Below are 12,848 nucleotides of genomic sequence, written 5' to 3'. Positions count from 1 at the left end.
GTGGGATATGGGATAAGGGGTTTTGTGAAACCCCAGGGTTTCAAAGATCATTAATTAAATTGGCTTTGTCTTCTGGCATTGAAGGCTGGGAGCTCTGGTCTCTTGACAGCTCTGAAGACCTCTTGGTAATGTTTGATACCTGTCAGGGGGCAAAGATTTGCAGGTGTAAACAAGAGTAAATCTTAGAGAGCAAAGGGAGATGATTGCCTGCAGGGGCTGTATCCATGCAGTAACTCACCAACCCGTGTCTTTTAATAGCAAGGAATGCAGGGTTTGCTTATGTTTACAAGCAGAAAGAGTGGAGAGAACTCTTTCTTTTTTGGGTCCACAGACTGGATGCCATGTGTAGGTATTTAGGCAGTGTGCTCAGGCACTCAGCTGTGGAGGAAAAATGGATTTCAGGTGGGGGTTCTGAAGTGGAGCTCAGCTGAGCTGCCATCTCCACTTGTCTGCAGGCCCTTTTAGAGTCTTTGGTCCTTTATTAAATCTTGCCTGTGTTTCAATTACCACCCTTGAAACTAAGGCAAGGGAAAGCACTGATCCAGGCATATCTTTCAGTGCACAGATCTTCTGCTCAGGGGATCCATGAAAGCACCTGGGCTGGCAGGTAAACCAAAGTTGAAATGCTGGTTAGAAATTTCTCCTGATTGTGAGGAAAAGGTAACTTCTGCCACATGGGCTTTTCTGGATGTTGGCCCAAGTTCTTTGCAACACCATCTCTCTGGCTTTTCTCAAGCCAGGGCAAATCTTTCTGAATCTGATCTTTTGACTCCTATGTTTGCTTTTATTGTAGAGTTTTCCTAGGCAGCTGAGTAAGAGTCAGTCAGCCAGGGGAGCCACACCAGCTGCTCCATAGCACTGTGTCAGTGCAAAGCAAACCAGAAAAACTGGCTAAGCTGCTAAGGGAGAGAGCTTCCATGGGCTGGGGAATCCTCTGGTGGGGCAGAGTCAGTGCAGAACAATTCCCTCTGCCAGCACGTGGACTGGATTACAGATGGGTAAAGAGCCAGAAGTGCCTATCCCAGTGTGTGACAGGTGAACTTGTGTAGGTGGAGTTCAGGTGATGACAGGAACCTTCAGAGACTTTTGATGGTGGCCTGTGTATGGTCTGAGTTGGCCTTGCCATTATCTGCAGCTCACCAAGTGAAGCCCAGATGGATTGATGCTCATAGGTTGGTCCTCCAATGCTACTCTGATGCTGCTGTGCTGACTGACCTCTGCTGAAGAATAGTTTCTTTGCTGCAATAGAGCACTCGTAGCTTTTACATTTCCCAGGTGGGTTACGGAGTGGGTGTGTGTAATTTACCCCAACAGGTGCTCTTCACTGGGTGTGTGTAGGGAATCAGGAGCAGCTGGAGGAAATATCTTACAGACACAGCAAGGTTTGTTAGCTCCTTCTGACCGAGCAATTATTCCTGAGTGAGTAGTATATTCAATTTGCACCTCATCTATTACCTGCTTGCACAGGTAGAGTGCCTGCAACCACTGGAGAGGGAGCCTGTGCTTCCCAAGCGAGTAACATGAAACAGCTTTTGCAACTGAAACCTTTACAGCATCAGCTTTGGGAAAGCAGTTTGATGGGCACTGGGATGCACACAGTTGCCCCCAGATCTGGGGAAGTGCACAGGGAGGAGAGTTATGGCTGTGCCACAGGCACAGCCTGCTCGGTGTCCAATAAGCCCTTTGCAGGGAGTACATTGCTAATTTATCTGGAAAACAGGCTCCAGAAATTCCCAAGACAGACTGGAGATCCCAGCAATGCCTAATTCTGTAGAATTTTCCTGGGACTGTGCAGAACTCCTGTTGATGCTGGTGCCACTGCATAGAGCTGCCCTTACTGAGATGGGTGTTGACCCAGCCCACACATTTAAAACCTCAGAAAGATTTTCATTTACTCAGTGACCACCAAAACCGGTTCCTTTGCTATGGCTTGTCTGTTGTGGGAGTCTGCCTTGTGTTGGAAAGGATATTATCTGACATGCCTTTGCTAGCACCATGTTAAATGCTGCTTTGCCCAGCTGTCCTTGCTGCTGCCAAAGGCAAAGTAAAATTGAATAGTGTGGTGGTGTTGATCTAATCATGCTAACGAATATATTTGCTAAGGTGAACTTTTCCAAGATGAACTTTTCCACTGTAGACATAATCTGTAGTTCCAGACAAGTTAAAGAGTACATAAATGATTCATCTCTAGCTGGTGTGTGTGCTCATTGTGGTTGTAACTACAGCTGCTTTTACAGAGATGTTTGTTAGAGAGGGGAGCATTGGCCCATTTACCTCAACAGAACTGTTCATGGGAAAGGTGGGGGAAAAAAACTTAGTGCTCCCTCAATTTCTTTCCCAGCTTCAGGGCAGGTGGGATACAGGCATTAGGAAGGTGGTGAAAGTAATTGTAGGCACAAAGTAAGGAGCTGAGAATGTGCTCTTGCCCTTTCATTGCTGGTTTTTGCTGCCCTGAGCCTGTGCAATGCACACACACTTCTAAGGAATTTGGTAAATCTTCTATCTTAAGCCAGGAAAGTGGATTTTGAAAATTGTTTCACCAAACTCTGAGACCAAGACATGCACAAGGGCCACTAATTTATCTGGAGTATGGGAGCAGTTATCACTTGGTCATCCCAGTTCATGGCTGAAATATTGGCATTCCCCAGGAGGGAGAAGTTGTGGCTGCCCCATCCCTGGAAGTGTTCATGGTCAGGTTGGATGGGGCTGTGGGCAACCCAAACTCGCGAATGGCATCCCTGGGGTGGCAGAGGGGTTTGGAACTAGGTGGTCTTTAAGGTCTCTTCCAACCCAGACTGTTCTGGGATTCTGTGATTGCCACTCTGGTACTAGAGAGGCCAGAGAGGTCCACGTGTAACTGCCCATTTAATCTTGCAGAGATATTAAGAATTTTATTAAGCATGACAGAGATGGAACTTGAACTGGATTCAAACAACTCAGTAACAGTTTTGTTCACTCTTAACTTCCTCCTGCAAGCCAAAGTCAGCGCATCTCTTCCAGTGGGAGCCACTTGTGAGAGTCCCAGGGTGGGTGGAGCTGATGAGATGCATGGCTCTGAGGGTGGCTGCAGGGCTTCCCTGCACACTGAGCTCCTCCAGGGCAGTCCTTGCCATCACAAAGGGCTTTTCATGGCATGGTGTGGGATCTGAGGGAGCAATTCACTCAGTCAGCTGCAGGCAGTGGCCTGGAGCATTTTAGCAGATGATGAAACTGTGAGCGAGGCAGTGCAGCAAGATCTGAGGTACCGCCATCACTTATGCCTGGATGCACTAATTGGTAGGAGACTGGAGGCAAATTTAAATAAAAACACACTGCACAATTATGAGAGATTAAATCAAGCTGGATTTACCAAAGCTGCAGGAGTGAAGGGAAGAAGCACATGGCTGCAGTTTGAGTAGGTAGCGCAGACACTCCCTGACCCTGAGCATCCCACCAGTGGTAACTCTTGAGTAACCAGCTGAAGGAGGCTCAAGAAATTACACTTTTGGCTTTACTCTTGGACCAGGCGGCTAACTCTGCAAAGGAATAAGTAAAAGGGTTGTAGAGATTTTAGTAGAGGGGTGTGGAGGTCAGAGCTGAGTCCTGCAGAGCTTGTGTTCGTTTCCTTTCTTTGGTGCTGTCTACAGCCTGAGTTTTGATCTCAACCTGTGCCACAGCAGCCATTTAGAGGTCAGGGATTAGGTGCCATGTGCTTGAACAAAATAGCGCTTAAATAAAATAGTGAGAGTGAACCCAAGAAGCCCAGGAAAGGCTTTTTGCCCATGTTTGCTCAGAGACTGTTGTTTGCAGCCCCATGAGAAGAACACACAATGTCCAATCTCATAATGAAGTTCTGAAGAGCAACCACCAAATCATAGAATCATTTAGGTTGGAAAAGACATTTAAAGTCATCAAGTCCAACCATTAATGCAGCCCTGCCTAGGCCACAACTAAACCATGTCCCTAAGGGCCACATCCGCACATCTTTTAAATGCCTCCAGGTACTTAAATACCTCCAGGAATGGTGGCTGCACCACTTCACTGAGCAGCCTGTTCCTATGCAAGAGCACAGAGTCATTTAAGAGAAGTTCAAGCAACAAAAGACATGGAGTATGAAAGTATTACTGGCTTTCATATGGCTGAAGATTAAGTGTGAAGCACAGAAGTGGCTGAAACAGCACCTCTCACGGAGGTTTTAGTGACCAGTCACCACCATAATTCTAAAACACTGTTCTACTGAAAGCCATGTCATTGTCAGAGAGAAGGAAAGAGGCAGAAGTGCATTCAGAACTGAGCCATTATCTAGTTTTGCAAAACTTACAGATATTTTCATGTCTGAAGATTGTCTTAAACAATACTTGTTCATTATCTTAAATGTGAGTGAAGAGCAGAGTTGGTAACTGTCATCTTTGCTTCCTTTCTTTGAGACCTTAGGTACTGGGATTGTGACACTGCATGGCGTTTAGGTGTTGTGAAAAGCAGCTGTCAACACCTCTTGGAAAGTACTCTCCAAATTAAACAGTGAAAATTTTAAAAAAAGGTGTCCAACTGGTGGCTTAGGCTGAAAAGTAATCAGAATTAAAAGTCCTTCTTCTTTGGGCTGGAATTGTGACTGTGCAGGTCTGTTAGTATAGAACATTGCTATAAACCCCATACCCTGCATTTGCCTGGCACAGCAGTGTCTCCTGCCATGCCCATTGAAGCAGGACTCCTCATTGTCCATGGAAATTCAGTCTTTGGTGTCAGGGATGGAGTTTGCTGTCACCACCAGGGACTTCGGGAGGATTGTCCTAGTTGGCCAGACAGCCCATTTGGTGGAAGGTGGAAGCCCAGCTAGAAATCCATCCCCTGGGCTCTCCCTGAGCATGGATTCCCATGGGGAAATGCAGTTCCCAGGGTGCTCTGCATCCACACTCAGGCCAGTACTGACCTAGGTTAATTACAATAAATGCTCTTTGAAGCATATTATGGAGAGGGAATGGCAGGTATTTCACCTTAACTGACTGAATTAATCTCCTTTCCCTTTGCAAGCAGTTTCCCAAAGTACAGCAGTGTTAGTTTGCTCCTCTTCATCCTGCAGTGAGAATAATTTGTGTGGAACGTGTTTTCCCTCCTGTTAAATACTTTTCCTTAGCATGTCAAGCTTGTACATTGCTGCTGGCAAAAAGCAACCAGACTTGCAGAAAGAAAAATTTCTGAAGAATGTGTGGGGTGCTTGGGTGGAGCACAAATGAGCAGATGTTCCCACAGAAGAACAGGGTTTTATGGTGAATGAGCAGAGGTAAAGCCCTGGCTCCAGGGCAGCTGGATGTGTTAGATGTGCTCCAGTGTAAGAGCCACAGATGCAGCAGGACTGCAGGAAAAATGACTGCTGGGATGTAACTGAACCCTTGAAATGCTGTGTCTGGGTGCTTCCTACTGAGGGGGATTATTGGGATGGTTGGATGTGGGATTACTGGGATCATCTGTGTCCAGCTCACAGCCACCCTCAATTGACAGTGATTGGCTTTCTGAAGCAAACTAATGTGAAGTTTCATGTCAGGCAGAAGAACGCTTGTAAGAAGTTTCAAACCTGAGCATTTGAAGGTGGGCCATCTAAATCCACGTTATTTGGAAATAGTAAAATGCCATTTCTTTGGCTTGTAATGACTTCATTTTTGTAACTGAGTGGTCAAAATTATGAAATATCTCTTTCATCTCCCCCAGGCAAGGTCAAGAAATCCAGAATCTAATCCTCCACTGCATCCAATGTGGTCTCCATGCCCCAGTCCCACGGGGTACTGCTGCAATGTGATCAGGTAGTGAACAAAGCTATTGCTTTGATTTGCAACATACTGAATCTCTCAGCCCTTCTGAATATGTGCCCTAGCTTCAGTGTCTGTAAACTATGGTAATTAGCTGTAGAAACTCATCTTTCAAGGCTGTCATCTTTGGCACCATCCTAAAAGATTACTCAGAAAAAGGAAAACCCCCTCCAGTGCCCCCACTTGTGACTGGCCCCTGCCTACATCTGAGTTCCTGGGAGAATGTGTTGCCAACTCACCCCATTCCTTGAGCTTGCATTGCCCTTTTAAATACTCTATTAAATTTGCCAAAGTCTTTCTTTTTCAGCACCTGTAAGATGTGAAAATAGAGAACTTAATGATTAACCTAAATGTTTCTCTGATAATAATTTATTTTTTGCTGAAATCCCCACTCTGCACATTAGATGCCCCACCCAAAATCTGCAGCATTGGTGCCTGAATTTCAAGGTGTACTTAAGATGGATGTTGTGAGCTGTGCATCTGGAGTGTTACTGAGAACTTGGTAATATCTGATTTCCTCTGTCTTATTTGTATCTTGCTCATGCATGCATCCTGCACAGAAATCTGGCAAATGTTTAGCTGGACTAAATTGAGATGTTGCACCTCATCTGGTATTTAATGTGAACCATTCACACCTTTGAGGCTGGAATTAAGTGTCAGGTTTCAGTCACTGTAATTAGCAGTTGCTTGAAATGATAGTTAAATCCATTTTCTGAGCCAAATGTATCACTCAGATACTGAGGAAAAAAAAAATAAACGCAGATCATTTCAGAACTAGATTTGAGCATTTGGAATTATATACAAAATAAGCTGGAAACTTCGAAGGGCAAGGAGATATGGAAACTCATCCCTTTGCAGCCATAGATTCCCGTTTCTCAGGGGTCTAAGAAAGCTCTGTTATAAGCCATGGGATGACTTTGCTGGCCCTGCCTGTCCTGTGTAGCTGAATCCTGAGGGAAGATGTGGACTTTGCAGGGGAGTAACTGCAGGAACATTTTTAGGTACTTTTAGGAAGGGGCTGTTGCCTTGATTTGAGTCTGCTGTGAGGAGCATCCCAGATCAGAATCAAAAACCAGCCAATTCCTGAGTGAAGAATGAGGTCTCAAATTAAAGTGTTGCCCTTTTTTTTTATTTTTTCCCTTTGCAGGATAATCACAGGTTGACTTGTCACTGAACAACCCCAGCTATAGCACATTTCACAGGCCTTGGCTATTGCATGGAGTCACAGTGAGATGCAAAACCTCCCTGGAGGTGTTTAGAAGGCATCTGGCACTTGGGAACATGGTCTAGCGCTGGGCACAGTGATCCTCGGCTGGCTGGTGGACCCAATGATCCTAAAGCTCTTTTCCATTCTCAGTGACTCTGTGATGACCAACACTTAAATCCCAGGAGGCAACATTGCACCTGAGCATTCACCCCTAATGCTGCATTGCTTGACTGCTTCATTTCTCAACTTCATTGTTGCATAAACAACTGTTGTTCTGCCCTGTCCTACATGCTCACACATGCACAGAGGCCTTGCTTCTCCAGTCCCTCCCACACAAGCAAACCATTATTGGCTTTGCTGGAAATTTTGCCTAACACCTGAAAGGATGGTTTTTACAGGGTTCCTTGAGGCTGACTGTAATAATGAGGATGCGTCTCCCTTTTGGAGAGCTGCCCACCCTCCTTGAGCTCATACAGCTTATACATTCTTCTCTGTTCATAAAATCCATGAGACTCACTGATCTGGGCAAGGCAAATGTGAGTTGTACCCCTGACGTGAGGATTGTGATGCATTCAGAAAAATTAACTAGCTGTTGATCAGCCAACCAAAATGATTTTGAATTTTGTAACCTCAGAGCAACCCCTTTTGCCAGAAATTTCTTGCCCTTTCTCTACCTTGTAAAAATTTCTTAAATTCTGCTTTTGAGTACAAGACTTGGAAAAGTCATGCCAAGAGCACTCTGTAATGTTGTAATGAATACAGCACTTACCTTTCTGTTTTGTGAATATCGAGGAACAGCCTTGCTTTTGCAAACTCAATTCCTGAAAATGTCATTAAAATCATTCTCAAAGACTGAAAACTGATAATGGGGTTTTGCATTAAATTAACTCGGTATCTGAAGGCTCTCACTGGCTCAGGTGTCTTAAATCCTGTTTATTTTTTTTTAAGAGAAAAAGAAATGATCATCACAAATAAATAATAATTTGAAATAAAACCAGAGCGTGCATGTATCTCCTATGCTCTGAGACCCTTTTGATGAAAAATCTCATCACAAGTAATTAACAATTTGGGGGCACAGGTGGAGGTGGAAGGAAGGAAGTGCATCCAGAATGTTTCAGCCCATCTGAGACTTTCTCCAGCTTATGGCAGAATTAGTCTTAGTGGTAAACATCAATAAAACTGGTAAGCAATACTAAAAGCATCCATTTTCCCAGAATTATTACCTAACAACAGAACCACTCCTAGGCTGAAATTGTACCTAGCAAGCATACCGATATCACTATATATTAATTACAATGTATTTGTTAATAGCAGGAAAAAGCCACTTGCAGAGAAAAGGAGAGTGATGCCCACCTGGCAGAGCTCCAGGTGTACCCCCCTGCCCTCTGCATAGACATTGATCTGAGCAGAAACACCAATTTTCTGCCATTATTAGGCTGCAGGAGGTCCAGCTCCACTCATCCATCATAAACCTCTTTGCCCAATCTGTACCAGGAGAGATGGGAGCTCCTTTGTCTTCCTCCCCTGCAGCCTGGAGCCTGCAGCCCTGTCTGGATCTCAGTGTTGGTTCAGCATCAGCCTCAAAAGGTGTGTTGCATTTATTTGCTTTTTTTGTTTTCTTTCTTTTAGGTGTTTTTTTTTTTTTTTTTTTTTTTTTTTTTTTTTTTTAATCTCATAGTCACTGTGCTGTCCAGGAGCCAGATATGGTGGTTTCAGACCTCGGTAGTTGATTTGCCCTGGTCATCAGGACGATATTGCACATCCTCTCCTCTCTCCTGAGCTCTTTGAAAGATGATAAAACTTGCAAAAGCATTACCTAATTTTCATGTTTTTGTCATATGAATATTTCCTTGGGTAGTTTGTGAAGGGCTTTTGGCAGATGATTTTTATCATTTGGGCGTTTATACACCTCAGGCTGAGGCAATAAGGGTTGTTCTGAGTGGAATGGCTATTTTGAAGATGGAGACTCTGCATGGTCTCATCAAGATGGTGCAGGTGTTCTGCCAGAGTTTGACCATAAATGCCTTTGGGAGGTACTTGCAGGAGGTTTTGCATGTGTAAACCATAAACCTCCAACAGAAGCATTCCATAGGAATGTATGTGCTGACAAGGGCATTTCCACAGAGGCATTTTACAATGCCAGATCAAAAAGGCTTAAAATTTACCTCCTGCATCCCTTGTGGTGGTTAGAGTTGGCTGCATGATTTCTGTCCAAGAAAGAATATCTCCAGATATTTGCAATATGTGTATAATAAGAGCTCTGAGATGGCTTTCAGACTATCACAACTTTGAAATTCTCACATGCAGACTGTAAATGAGTGGCCCTTTCTGACTGCAGCACATTACCAGTGTGTGAACTCAGAAGTAACTGGAAAAGTATTGCATCTTTCTTAGGAAACCGTCTGAGAGCTTGGAACTTTCCCTCCTTTTGCCAAGATGACTCAGCTTCCCCTGTGCCATCTCTGTTCTTCTCCTTTGGTTTCCATATTGCCTTTACCAGCTGAACATCTCAGTGCCTTTATGCTGGCATGCCCAGCACTGCCTGCTCAGCAGTTTCCTGAAGGTTTAAAGTCCATGGTCCTGCAGTTATCCCCTGCTGGATTCCCTTGGCTGGGCCAGGAGGTGTCTGGTGGAGGCCAGGCTGCTGCTAAGGCAAGAAACTGCCCTCAAATGGCAGAAGGCATCCCTGGAAGATGGTATTAGGCAGAACCCTAGGACTGGCACTGGACATCCTCTGAAGCCACTGGCCAAACTAAATCAATCAGACACATCCAAGAGCTGATCCTGTCCCTGTGCTCAGCCCTCATGGAGGTGCATGAAGGCATGAATGAAATTCATGAATGAAAATATGGTGGGCATCATCCATGTAATGTTCTTCCCACATGGAAGATGTGTGTCTGTCACTCCAGGACAGGGAGGGAGGTGGTCTGGAACCCTGTAATGTGCAATGAGCATCTGCCAGTGCTCTTTGTTCCTCCAGAATGGCCTCAGGCACCATCACCTCAGGGCTTGCCATTGCCTGTGGGACAGACAAACGCTGCTGGGAGGCACAGGAGGATGAAAACAAATCTATGCCTCCTGCAATATGAAGAGGTTACCTGTCAGCACTACTAAAGCAGGTTTAATAGCAGAGTCTGCTTGAAAACTTCTGCAAAGACAAGCTCATTTCTTGTTTGGGAGAAAATTGGCTTTTTCTGCCTCCTCTGTATTATTGGTGTGAAAGTGGAAAAAATGGCTGAAACCAATAAATGTGTTTTCTGCCTTGCTGAGCAGACTAGACAAGTGTCTGATGGAAGGTCAGCAGAAAGAGTAATTTCTTGACTAAGTTATTTTCTCTCCTGGGGGAAAAAATAACTGTGCTACCCAGGGAAGACAAGGAATGATTTCTTTTGTGTTGGGTTTGGGCAGATTCGGCAGGATCTGAGCTACCACATAGAGGAACATGCTGGCTCCTGGGAAAGTGGCAAGCTCCTGGCTGGATCCTGGGTGTCCAGGCAGCTGTTCTGGCTGTGCAGGAACACGTCAGGAGTGCATAACAGCACTTCTTCAAGGAGCCCAGTGATGTGTCTGTGCAGGCTGTGAGCACCAAGTTATTCTCCAAAGCTGCTTGAGGCAGCTTCACTGAGGACTTGTAAGAATTCATTTGGGATTTTTCCCCAGTTCTACCAGTCTGGCAGAGCCCTCAGGGGATGTGCTATGTTTTATATTGCCTTTCTCAGCCTTGATTTTCTGCTGCCCATAGTTCTGCTCCTCTCCTATTAAGAGGTTTTGCTGGTATGAGTCAAAAGTTTCACCACTCCTGCTTGTAACCTGCTCTTTAATACAGTCTGTAAAATCTGGAAGTCTCTCATTACACCAACATCCATGTTGCCTTTGGCTCAGGGTTGGCTGAACCCAGAGCCTACCTGGCATGTAAGGCAGTGGTAACACCTCCCACCCCATCTCAGTGAGCATGCAGGGGGTGCCCAGGCAGCCCCAGAGCTGAGTGTGCATGGCATTTAGCTAAATGCCAGCAACAAGGGCTAGGCAGGGTGTGTTATCACTGCAGAGGGTATGTGCTGATTATCCATCTTGTTCTGCCCAGTATCAGTTTGTGCTGCCTGATTTTCTGGCCAAATGTGTAGGGAATGCACCCAGGTGTCCTGGAGGTGGGGAGGTGCCTTATGGTCTCCTGGTGCCACATTTCCTCCTGCTTTTACTGTTTAAATTTTGTGCCCAATGCCTACATGAATGTAGTACTGGGTTGGAAGATGCACTTGGCTTTGTCCCTTGTTTCTGCTCTCTTCTCCCAGCTGGGGTCCTTCCTTCTTGATGGAAATGCCGGATTTTCCTGCACTGCTGAGGAACCTGGAGCAAATCATGGGTGGTGAGTGTGATGCAGACTTTGGCCTTAAGCAAAATCATTCCTGTGCCAATCCCACTTGCACATTTGGGGAGATATCTTCTGCTTGCATGCTTCCCCAAACCCTGCTCCTGCCAGACACTACCACCCAAGGAAAACAAAAGGTCTGAGACAGGGCTGGTCTTTGATGGGCACCATAACTCAGAGTTGTGTGGCCAGAAATGTCCCCATGAGGCTCTGATTGCAACACTGCACACTACAACAATGATTTCTTTCTTGGTTTTAGATAACTATCTTGTTGGGGCAGGGCACAATGCTTCTTCAGCTTGACATGTTACCGACACCTGAGATGCTGTTTGTGAAAAACAACACGGTGGTTATGAAACAGAGGAACTAAGTGAAAGCTAACATGCCTGAGAAAGTGAAGGAAGAAGAGGGTATAAACAAGAGTGACAAATAATTTCCCTGTCTCTGGTGAGCCCATGGTCCTGGGCCACAAAACCCATGAAAGTTCTTCAGCTGCTGGCATCTCCTCTGGCCATTCCCTCATGCTCTCCTGTTGTTATAGCTCTGCTGTGTTGAGCAGAGCCATCACCCACTCTTTATTCTCCTTTTTCATATCAGCAGGTCTTCATACTCCCTTTTCTGGAGATTATATAGCCCTTGGGAGGGATGAGTTTGCTCAGAAGAGACACCAGCAGGAAACACCTCCTTTGAGAGTTTGAAATGGCACCAACCACCAGGAAACTTTGCTGTTCTGGTTCTAGCTGCCTTCTACCAACACTTGCAGGGCTTCAGACTTTTCTTCCTTTTGCCAAATCCTCCTCCCTGTCTCACCATGGAGCCATGACCAATGGAAATAAATTACAATTTTAGGAATTTATTTGAATGTTGCTATGAAACAGGTCAGGGCAGCCAGTGAGAGGCTCTATTTGTGCAGTCACCCACAGAGGAAAGAAGATGTTAGTTTTGCTTTGAAAAATAACTTTCATGTGTAAAGGGCATTTTGGGTTTGGGTGGAAGGCTGCAGCCACTGAAGGGGAGATGAGCTGCAGTGGGAGGTTCACTCAGTCACACAGCCTAACCAAGTAAATTTGCAAATTTTCCTTGAGGTTGTTTTGTGCGTTGCTCAATGCACATCACATGCTGCAGCCAAATGTTCATCCTGGGCTTAGGACTGGGTGCATTGTAGGGCAATTAAAGTAAAATATTACCCTCTCCTCCCTGGGCCACAAGCAAACACGGCTGTGGGGGAAGGCCAGCAGAGGAAGAATGACATCATGAAACCCAAGAGGGAAAGCAAACACCAAGCCAGCGCCATGTGCCACTGCACCAGGACAGACTTTCCTCTTTGTGACTTTGACTTCTGTGCTGTTTGCCCAGCAGGCTTTTATTGGGAAAGCTTTCAAGCACAGGTGTGCTGTACACCACAGCTCACTGCAGGAGGATCTGGCCCTCTCTGCTTTTCCAGTCCTGGTGGTGGCAAATGGAGCACAACATCCTCACCACCCTGCCC

Source organism: Camarhynchus parvulus, chromosome 4, assembly GCF_901933205.1.
Source record: "Camarhynchus parvulus chromosome 4, STF_HiC, whole genome shotgun sequence".
In the NCBI taxonomy this organism is placed as follows: Eukaryota; Metazoa; Chordata; class Aves; order Passeriformes; family Thraupidae; genus Camarhynchus; species Camarhynchus parvulus.
Note: the sequence above shows the minus strand (reverse complement) of the source record.